The sequence below is a fragment of the Pinus tabuliformis genome, chromosome 6, assembly GCF_031772625.1.
Source record: "Pinus tabuliformis cultivar Carrire ecotype Pingquan chromosome 6, CPIR1, whole genome shotgun sequence".
Taxonomy (NCBI): Eukaryota; Viridiplantae; Streptophyta; class Pinopsida; order Pinales; family Pinaceae; genus Pinus; species Pinus tabuliformis.
The window spans coordinates 757,173,074-757,183,700 of NC_142292.1; positions in this window are offsets into that span (position 1 = coordinate 757,173,074).

Below are 10,627 nucleotides of genomic sequence, written 5' to 3' on the forward strand. Positions count from 1 at the left end.
GGTAGTTTAATTATTAATTATAATTAAATACAATTATAAATATAATAATTAATTATAATTATAAATATAATAATTAACTATAATAATTATTTTTTATTTTATTTTATTTTATTTTTAGTTTTAGCTTTATGTAATTTGATCGAGTCAAAAGTTTTGTTGATAATTATAATTATTAATTAAATTATTTTAATTTTATTTTATTTTATTTTTATGTAGTTTTACCAAGTCAAAATGTTAAACAAGACATTACATTACAATGTCTCTACCATACTAAGCTAGAGAGTGCCTCTTGATGCAATAATATAACCATCCTAGATCCATCTTGAATCCATATCTACCAAGTGTTGAGAGGGATCAAATCTATTTTCACTCTAAAAGAGGATTGTGCCTCAAGAGATTTGATCCCTCTCAGCACTTGGTAGATCTATATTTAAGATGGATCTAGGCTCGTTTTATTTGTAAAATGAAAATATTTATTAATATAAATTTATTTATTATTTTATTAAATCTAATCAAATTATTTTAAATTAAAATATATTTATAATTTTATATAAAAATTAATTTGGAAAAAAAAATGATTTAGTTTAATTTCTCCTATTGCAATTTTAATTTCATAAAATTTAAATTTCAAAAATTTTAATGGTGGTGTTATCACTAGGCTGGGACAAGTTGGGTTGTATCAACCTTCAACCAAGTGTAACTATTTCAAACCAACTTAGACTGGAAGTTAGTCCTTCCAATTGGAGAGGGCTCTCTGAAAATATTTATAAAATGACTTGTGATAAACTCAAAATTCAGATATTCGCACACAATTGGGCATAGCAGGGATTTGGAGTGGGGATGAACTTTTGGGCGCGTGGACTGCATGGACGCACAGTCACCCGGGCACCAAACTATTATATCTCCCCCCCGTGGCAACATGGTATACCTGGCTTGCGCGGAACCGTGCTGTCTTCGAAGATCAACCCGTATCATGGACCCGGGTTGAAGCCACCATTATCGCTGCGTACCAAGAATTGCCAGACCCTCCTCCGCCTCGAGCCAGGACGATACAGGACATGCCCAATATTGACAAATCGACCCCGTGGGCCTTCTTCGACGGGGCTGCAAGCCAAACGGGATGTGGAGGTGGTTTCGTGCTGCACATAAATGAACATCACAGATACCTTGTCAAAATGGGATTTGGAAGAGGATCTAATAACTATGCTGAGCTTTCTGCCATCCGGAACCTATTGCATTTTGCACTAACACACCAGCTCTCTAATCTCAACATATTTGGAGACTCAATGATGGTCGTTAACTGGATCAATAATGTCACTATATGTCATACACACACACTCAGCAATCTATTACATGATGCTCTCACTCTCAAAGCAGCATTTAATCATTTCTCTTGTTTACATATTTACAGAGAGCATAACAGCGAAGCTGACAAATTATCCAAAGAGGCCTCGTTACTTCCCAGAGGCGATTGGATAATTGTGGAGCAGAATGGAGCTGAAGAACACAGATTCTACCACAGGCCATACATAGACCTGAGAGAACAGAGGGACAACAGTCCCGATCACTGACAGTTTTGGATAATATATTTTGACATGATGGAACTGTAATTAACTATGATTATGTTGTTTATAAATGGATATTTGTGAACTCGAATAGGCTGAACAGCCATACATATGCATATACCCAGCACAATTTTGTAATACTCGCTGATACAACACCCTGTGAGGTGATTTTGTATGAACATTACAACAATGCCAAAGGCATCTACCATATGTAATTTTCAAATTATTAATGGAAATTACTGATTTTTCCAGTGGAAAAAAAAAAAACTCAAAATTCAGATGACTAACTTTGATCTCTTTTTTTATTTTGTAGGTGAGGAAAAATGTGTGACTGCCACCATTGGGCATGGAATCAAATTAGAACAGATTATGATCAACAATAGTGTTTAATGGAAGATGAGGCATCTATGGCTTTAGAAATGATACAAATGGGCACCTGCAATCATACACATTAAATGAACGAAATTGGATTTGTTTGACAGATTTCTAAGTAATCAAGATACTATGTAAAACATGAAACAACATAATAAAAACTCATAAAATCCATAACACGAATATCAGGTACAAAAATAGAGTTGTTGTTGATTTTCTATTAAAAGATAAAAATATTACAGAAGGTTAGTTTTTCATACTCCCCATCAACCCTTGTCAAAGTCAAAAATCTGCCTATTTATAGAGAAGGATCCCTTTACATATCTTGCTACTTTGGCCAAATTTGATTTATTGTTCTAGAGACCTGGTCCTCCTTTTTCTTATAACTGACAGAGTTTTCATAGGAATTTTTTGTTTTAATGGAGTTTGAATACAAATAAGAGTCACATTTAAACATAATTCATCCAACTGTTACAATAATTCAAGAAAAAATTGCAACTCTTTGTAATGTTGGCACTGTATTTATGGAAATTCAAAGCATCCAACCTTTTGAATTATGCTTTGTTGTTTCTGGGCTTTTAAATAAGTAATATGGTTTATCATGCTGGTAGGTGTGCTATTTTCTGTTTGAACCGTGTTTGAAAGTGCTTTCGTTGTCCTCTGTGTCTCACTGTTCTCTTTTTTCTACATTTTGTTTGATGACCATTTTGTTGGATAAATGCCGAAAAACACCCTCTCTATCCTCTTTTCTCGTTGTTTTCTTTAATGACAATGCTACTAAAAAACATCCTCATTGGCCCACTAAGCGAAAGCGAAAAGGGAAATTTAATATTTGTTGATCTGGGCCGTTGTTCCAAGTTAATTCAATCTGGGCCATTGATCCGGGATGTTGTTCCAGCCTGATTCAATCTCGATCGTTAATCTGGGCCTGATTCAATCTAGGTTGTTGATCTAGGCTTGCTGTTGTTGCAATTGAAATATGCCACCAGAAAGCGAAAGGAGCTTTGACATTGATTTTATGGTGATTTCCCATTATGTCAGACCTAAAATTTCTCAAAACTACAACACATAACCTTTCGGATCCATCGTAATTGCAAACCGGAAGGGAGTTCGGTGGAGGAGGGAGTTATGTCTATGTGATCCCTGATTGTGACAACGCAATCAGCAGAGGGACGGAACTTTATGCTATCAGCGAGGAGGAGGAAATATTGTTATTAGTGAAAAGATTTTTATCACAATCGGCAGGCGGGTAGTTATCACAATCAGTGAGCAGAGTGGTAATGAGACTTGGATATAACAATCAGTGGAAAACTACGATATGTGATATCGACAGCGGAAGAAATTTATGTGATATCACAATTGGCGGATGACATGCGATATCACAATCACCAAGGGCAGGGTTATGCAATATCACAATCGGCGAGGAGAAAGTGCAATATCGGCAGAAGAAAGACTTTTCATTTTGCGATATCACAATCGCAAGCACATGAGGGATATGGCGGATATGGGTTTTCATAAGGGAAAAATCCGATTGTGACATAAACTACGAGTAGATTTTTTCAGAAAACAAAGGGGCAAAATGAGGTTTGTGAAAGAAAATAGGCTTTTAGAGAATATGGGAATTTCTCCAAAATAATTCAAACTGGACCTTTTCTTTCCTTCTTTAATCTCTAATTTTCAAAGTACAACAAACTCTTTCAAAAAAGCAGCAAATAGATGCAAATGATTATTCAAACTAAAAATTACTTCTATATGTTATCATCGATAATAATGGCTCCAATGGGGATGTTGCGCCCTATGGTGCAATAAAGAACCAATAGACCAATTGCCTTATTGAAAACTGAAAATGATTACGTAATCTCCAAGTTTTTATGGCCTTCACTTCGGGCTCAAACTTGTTAAATATATCATCCATGCCTACAAATGAGAAAAACATAAAAATGGAATATATGCAATGGTACTTCTTTCAACTGGATCAAGAGATATAATGTTTGAGAAACCTTCCATTAACAGGTCCTCCCGCATATAGTTGACCATCCATCTCTTGCAATATAAATGTATTATTCCCATGATAAGTTGAAATCTTATACAGCCCATTCCAGAGATTCTTAAACGTGTCGTGTTTTCCTTTATATTCAATCTGAGATTCCCACTTCAAAACTACATCTTGAGGACTGAAATTTTATGCTTTGATCTTTTTTTCAAAAGTATTTTTTATTATGTTCTGACATTGTTGATTATTGTTGTAAAATTCTTCTCTCTTTTCTTGCACAGAAATTAGATGGTTGATCCTCCTTTGGATAGCATTTGGTTCTTCCTCTAGTCACTGCAATAGTTTCATGACTGGAACTCCAAGCGAACTAGGAAAAACAACTTCATTTCCATAGAATAACTCATAAGGATAAACTCCTATAGATATTTTAGTACAAATTATGTCAGCCCATAGAGAAAATTTAAGCTTTAAATGCCATGACCTTTTATTTTCCTGCAAAATCTTTTTGATGATTCTAACTAGGCTTTTGTTCGAAGATTGAGCTAAGCCATTACCTTGGGGGTAATAAGTTGTAGAATGATCTAGAGTAATATTATACTGGTTATAGAAACTTACCAGCCTTTTTGATTTGAAAGCCTAAGGATTGTCAGTGATGATCTTCATGGGGCAACCAAATCTTGGCATGATGTTATTTTCCATAAATTTAATAATGACTGCATTTGTAGCTTGTCTTGTGGGAATTTCTTCAATCCACTTTGTGAAGTAATCAGTGGCTATTAAGATCCATCGACGTTGGCCTGAAGAAGTAGGATGTATTTCTCCAATAAAATCTAACCCCCATTACTGGAAAGGGGCTTCCACAAAAACATGTTTTAAAGGTAATGAGAGTAACTTCCTTTTCCCTTCAAATATTTGACATTCATGACAAGCAAAAACCTTTTTGTATACATCTCTGAACATTGAAGGCTAATAAAATCCTGCTCTGAGTATCTTATTCACTTTTTCTCTCCAGTAATGATGTCATCCACAATCACCTTTTCAGCTTCATCTTCCAATAGACAATTAAGAAGTATTCCACCTGGATCTTTCCAATACAAACATTTATTCAAAATACAATATCTCACTGATTTCAACTTGACAAATTTGGATTTTGATTTTGTTAGTTCAGGAGGAGCTATATGATTTTGTAGTACAAAGATAACATCTTTATACCAATTTGACGTTGTAAACTTTTCTTCAATATGGATCAACTCTTCATCTTCAATTGTATCTTAATTTTTTGCTACAAAATTAATATCTAGACAGTCAAAATTTGATTGTTTCATCAACTTTGCCAATCCTTGTCCCTTTACTAATTTTGTAGGCCTGATTTCCAAATCATACTCTAACAGAGTAGAAATCCATTTACTCCTTTCACCATCTGGATCATCTTGAGTTAATATGTCTTTTACTACAGCGTTAGGTACATAGGCAATAATGTGTGAAGAAATGACATACACCCTGAAATATTTAAGAGCTTTCACTAAATCATAAGTTTTCTTCTCCATGATGTTATATTTCAATTCATAATTTCCAAGTGTTCTAGTAAAAAATGAAATAGGTTGTTCATAACCTTGTTGTCCTTTCTGCAACAATACTCCAACAATTGTGTGTTCTGAAGCAATAGTAAAAACCAGAAATTACTTTGAAAAATATGGATTTTTAAGTACTAGAGCCTGAGTAAGAGCCTCTTTGATTTCTTCAAACGAATTTTTAGCCTCTATTTTCCATTTAATATCACAATTTTTTTAAGCATCTATGTGATGTGTTTCACAATTTCTGCAAAGTTAGGAACAAATCTCCTCACAAAATTCACTTTGCCTAAAAAAGATTGGATTTATTTTCTATTTCTGGGTAGGCCAATTTTATGGATAGAAGAAGCCCTACTTGGATCAATCTAAATTCCTTCCTTTGATATAATATGACCCAACAACTTTCTCTTTGTCAAAACAAAAATACTCTTAGTAGGATTTAAAGAAATACCGAATTTTCTGCATTTTTGAAAGACTCTCTCCAAGTGTTTAAGATGTCCTTCTTCTTTTTTAGAAAACACAGTAATATCATCCAAATATACTACTACAAACCTGTTTATCTCATCTACAAATGCAATGTCCATATCTCTTTGAAAAGTTACCCCTGCATTCATAAGTCCAAAATGCATCTTTGCATACATGAACGTTCCCTAGGGTGTGGTAAAATTTGTCTTCTCTTGATCATCATGATGTACCAATATCTAATTATAGCTTGAGAAACCATCTATCATCGACATCCTTTGTGATCCTACAATGCTTTGCAAAATATGATCCATTTTGGGAAGTGGATAATTATCTTTTAATGAAGCGTTATTCAAGTTCCTGAAATCAATGCATATTGTAATTTCCCCAATCTTCTTTCGCACAGGCACCAAGTTAGCTAGCCACTTAGAAAACCTCAATGGTACTATGATATATGCTTCAAATAGGGCGCAACACCAATGTTTTGTAACACCTTGTACAGACCATGATACTTTGGTGATAATTTATTATCATTCTTAGCTTACTTGAGGAACATTTGTTTATATGGTTATAGCCATAGGAATACCCAGTCACCTACATCAAAACTTCTTTCGATGTGATGTTGATCTGCCTTTTGTTTCATTCTATTCTGCGCCAAAGTGAGGTTATCCTTTAAGAGTTGGAGAACTTGTTGTTGATGCTTGATGTGATCTACCATTTCTTGAACCTTAGAATTTTCTCTTAAATATGATGTGATGGACAGTGGATGATATCCATAAAGTGCCATAAATGGGGTCATTTTTGTTGCAGTATGGAAGGAAGTGTTATAACACCATTCAGCCAGAGGGAACCATTTGACCCATTGTGTTTGTTTATCATATACAAAGCAACGAAGATATCCTTCCAAACATTTGTTTACTATCTTAGTTTACCCATCAAATTGAGGATGATAATATGACCTATGAGCTAACTGAGTACCAAGACAAGAAAATAATTATGTCAAAAAATTTCCAGTGAAAATGGAATCTTTATCGCTTACAATAATCTTTTGGTTTCCGTGTAGCTTTTGAATTGTTTCTATAAATGAAGTAGAAATTGTATTGGTTTTAAATGGATGTGATAATGCACAAAAGTGTGCATACTTGGTAAGTCTTTCAATTACCACCATGATGACACTCTTTCCTTCGGACTTGGGTAAGCCTTGATAAAATCCATTGAAACCTCCTCCCAATGTTGGCCTGGAATGGATAAAGGTTGTAATAGACCTGGGGTCTTAATTTTTTCAACTTTATTTTGTTGACAAAACAAACATTCCACCTCAAACTTTTGAATATCCGATTTAAGGCCATTCCAAAAAAATTCCTTCTTAACCCTATGGTAAGTTTTTAAAAATCTTGAGTGCCCTCCTAAGGGAGAGGTGTGTGATTCCATAACAATCTTTTGTTTGAGTTTGGAATTCTTACATAGGTATAAGCGATATTTATACCATAACGAAACATTTTTCCAGCTAAATTTATCAGATGTACTGGGATCTTTGTGTAACTTTTGAATGAGTTCCCACACTTCTTTTCATTCTTATATTCATCCCTTGCTTTGTTTATCCAATTTGGTTTGATAATAGAATTGTCACAAAGCAATGCTTCCACATCCTCATCCTTTCTTGAGATTGAATCTGCCACAACATTTTGCTTCCCTTTTTTGTAGATGATTTCAAAGTCATAACCCAACATCTTTGTGACCCATTTTTGCTGCTTTTCTGAAGATAATCTTTGTTCTAAAAAGTATTTAATACTATCATGATCTGTTTCTACCTTGAAGTGTCTTCCCATTAGGTAGGGTCATCATTTCTTAAGTTCATGTAGTATTTCCAAAATTTCCTTCTCATAAATAGCTTTGTGTAAATACTTTCCTTTTGTTAGATGACTTTCGAAAGAAATGGGTGTTTCTTCTTGCATTAAAACAACACCAATTCCATTTCCTGAGGCATCACATTCCACAATAAATGTTTTTGTGAAGTCCGATGTAGCTAAGACCGGTACTTGGCAAATTGCCTCTTTAAGATGTTCAAAGGCCTTCGTTGCTTCTGGAGTCCATGAAAATTCATCTTTCTTCAATAATGTTGTTAGAGGTGTTGCTATTTTCCCATAATTCTTAACAAACTTGTGATAATATCCTATCAACCCGACAAATCCTCGCATATGGTTTATGGATGTGGGGATTTTCCATTCCTTAATGGCTTTAATTTTGCTAGGGTCAACCTTCACACATTCATGAGATACAATATGACCCGGATATTCCACTTCTTGTACTCCAAATAAACATTTGGAGCTTTTGGCATATAATTATTTCTCCTCCAATAGTTTAAGCACCCTGTCAACATGTTGAACATGATGCTTCCAAGACTTGTTGTAGATTAGTATATCATCAAAAAATACTAACACAAATTTTCTATGGAAGGGTTTGAAAATGGAATTCATCAAACCTTGAAATGTAGAAGGTGCATTGGTAAGGTCAAAAGGCATGACTAAAAATTCATAATAACCCTCATGAGTTCTAAATGTTGTTTTTGGAATATATTCAGTCTTCATTCTGATTTGATGATATCCTGAATGAAGATCCAACTTGGTGAAGGAAATTGATCCATGCAATTCATCCAATAATTCATCAATGACAGGAAATGGAAATTTATCTTTAGTAGTGAGCTTGTTGAGCTCTCTATAATCCGGAAACATGCGCCATGACCCATCCTTCTTGTGCAGCAATACTACTGGAGCGGAGAAAGAATTTTGACTAGGTTGAATTATACCAGCCTCTAGAATTTCTGCAAGCATACGTTCAATTTCACTCTTTTGGGCATAGGGATATCTGTAAGGCCTGATGTTTGGAGGAACACTTCCTGGAATCAAATGAATAGCATGATCAGATCACAAATAGGTGGGAGACCTTTGGGAGTCTTAAATACCTTGGAATGATTGTCCAGGACTTTTTGGAGACCTGGAGAAATAGATGATTTCGATGTGGGAACCTCTAGTGAACATAGTTGTGCAAATATTCCTCATTGTTCTTTCTTTAGAAGAATTGTCATTCCATTAGATCTAATTATCTCTCCTGGTTTCCCTGTGATACCCCTTAGTTCAACTTCCTTTCCTTCAGTAGAAAATTTCATGAAAAGTTCTTGAAAATTAAAAGCTATTATACCTAAGGATTGTAGCCATTGGACTCCTAGTACAACATCAACACCACCCATTGGAATGGAAAGAATTGGGTTATTCAATACATATTCTCCCATGAATATCTCGATATTATGGCACTTTCTAGAGCAATTTATGCTTCCTCCACTTTCAACCATCACTTGACATTCTAGTGCTGGATATAGGAAGCAATTCAATTCCTTGACTATCTTACAATGAATAAAATTATGGGTACTTCCCGAATCAATCAATAGTATTACCTTTTTCTTCTTGATATGTCCTTCTATCTTGATAGTTTGAGGAGTGGTAATTTCGACCAATGCATTACAAGATATGGTCAATTCATTTATTCTCTCTATAGGGTTTGTTCCTGGTGTATATCCTCTTCTTTTGACAATTCTTGTTCCTTTTCTTCATCCTCTTCACAATCTATATAAACTAATTTCTTCTCAGCACACTTATGACCTTTAGTGTATTTTCTATCACAACTGTAAAAAAGTCCTTTTTCTCTTTTTTCTTCCAATTGTTGTGGTGCCAACCTTGTAGGTTGTGGAACGATAGGGGCAACAACACTTCCATCTTTATAGTTGTGAGTGGTAGGCTTCTATGTTGCCATAATTTTTATTTCCATTTTTCTTGCCAACCTGGATGCCTTCTCCAATGAATCAAGTTCCTAGAGGTGAAACTCATGTTAGATGTTATCCATTAAAGTCCCTATGAACACATTAATCTATGCTCCTTTGGAATATCTTTTATCCTTATATTCAATTTTTGGAAGTCCTCAATGTGATCCATCATTGAACCCTTTTGTTTGAGATTTATCAACTGACTAAAAAAAGTGTTGCTTCTTGTATCCTCATAATTTGCTATCATTTCTTCTGTAAAAATTGCCCAAGTGACAATTTTTTTATGAGAGAAAAATCATCGATACCATACAAACTGATTTGGTTCCAAATATAAAGTTGCAATGCGTATCTTTTGTGTTTTTTTCACATTATGGAGATAGAAATATTGCTCCATCTATAGTATTCGTGTTACGGGATCCTTTCCATAAAACTTCCTCATATCGATCTTTGGAACATGGTGTGTCTTCAATCCACCATTAGAGTCTATGAAATCATGATTAACATTTCTTTTGTTCTCCTCATGAGTTTCCTTTACTACACTTTCGCCATTAGTGAGCATTTCTTGTAGCAAATTTGCCAAATATGTCTTCATCTCTTCCATGTTGCCTTTAAGTTTTTCTTCTATACCATCCATCTTATATTCCATGCCATCCATCTTAGCTTCCATACTTTTCTTTAAACTATCCATCTTAGCTTTTGTTACTTTTTGTGAGAGTGAATTTTGTTGCAATTGGTCTCATAATTTGATATATCATGTTGCATTTCTTCATCTTCTTCAGGAGTCATGCTAGAGCTTTCAGGTTGCTTACTAGGTGTTTCCATTTTCTTTCTTCAGGGCATCAATTAA